Source organism: Penaeus monodon, chromosome 21, assembly GCF_015228065.2.
Source record: "Penaeus monodon isolate SGIC_2016 chromosome 21, NSTDA_Pmon_1, whole genome shotgun sequence".
Classification (NCBI taxonomy): Eukaryota; Metazoa; Arthropoda; class Malacostraca; order Decapoda; family Penaeidae; genus Penaeus; species Penaeus monodon.
In genome coordinates this window covers 11881213-11881486 of record NC_051406.1, presented here as the reverse complement: position 1 = coordinate 11881486, position 274 = coordinate 11881213, and positions in this window count along the sequence as shown.

The following is a 274-nucleotide window of genomic DNA, read 5'->3' as shown; positions in this document are numbered from 1 at the left end:
TACATACTCTAATTTTACTAACACTTTTCCCTTGAACAGCCATTTATCTACTTTATTTTTTACTCTTTTTTAGTCTCTCCTCCTTTCCCCTCACTTCGACATTTTTCCCCTCACTAATTCCGTAAATCCTTGATAAAAGTCGCCCTTTTTTGACTTAGTTACAATCCCCTTCACCTATAATTTTGACCGAAATCACCCTTTTATATTATATTATACCCTCCCTTCTCACTCGGGCAACACTTTGTCATTTACATAGTTTGCCCCAGGTCACTTA